Here is a 539-nt window from a genome sequence, read left to right on the forward strand (position 1 = left end):
TGAAGAATGGAAGGGTTATGTGGTCCGAATCAGTGGTGGGAACGACAAACAAGGTTTCCCCATGAAGCAGGGTGTCTTGACCCATGGCCGTGTCCGCCTGCTGCTGAGTAAGGGGCATTCCTGTTACAGACCAAGGAGAACGGGAGAAAGAAAGAGAAAATCAGTTCGTGGTTGCATTGTGGATGCCAATCTGAGCGTTCTCAACTTGGTTATTGTAAAAAAGGAGAGAAGGATATTCCTGGACTGACTGATACTACAGTGCCTCGCCGCCTGGGCCCCAAAAGAGCTAGCAGAATCCGCAAACTTTTCAATCTCTCTAAAGAAGATGACGTCCGCCAGTATGTTGTGAGAAAGCCCTTAAACAAAGAAGGTAAGAAACCTAGGACCAAAGCACCCAAGATTCAGCGTCTTGTTACTCCACGTGTCTTGCAGCACAAACGGCGGCGTATTGCTCTGAAGAAGCAGCGTACTAAGAAAACAAGGAAGAGGCTGCAGAATATGCTAAACTTTTGGCCAAAAGAATGAAGGAGGCTAAGGAG

At 47.7% G+C, this 539-nt stretch overlaps 1 pseudogene across 1 annotated transcript; it reads left to right on the top strand.

The window, feature by feature from the left end:
* The first annotated feature begins 4 nt into the window (after positions 1-4).
* On the top strand, positions 5-536 carry LOC108526167 (40S ribosomal protein S6 pseudogene; annotated as a pseudogene). The gene has a single exon (XR_001884437.1). The product of XR_001884437.1 is annotated as a 40S ribosomal protein S6 pseudogene (transcript).
* The last annotated feature ends 3 nt before the right edge of the window (positions 537-539 follow it).

The sequence above is a fragment of the Rhinopithecus bieti genome, unplaced genomic scaffold (genome assembly GCF_001698545.2).
Source record: "Rhinopithecus bieti isolate Rb0 unplaced genomic scaffold, ASM169854v2 repeat_38869, whole genome shotgun sequence".
Taxonomy (NCBI): domain Eukaryota; kingdom Metazoa; phylum Chordata; class Mammalia; order Primates; family Cercopithecidae; genus Rhinopithecus; species Rhinopithecus bieti.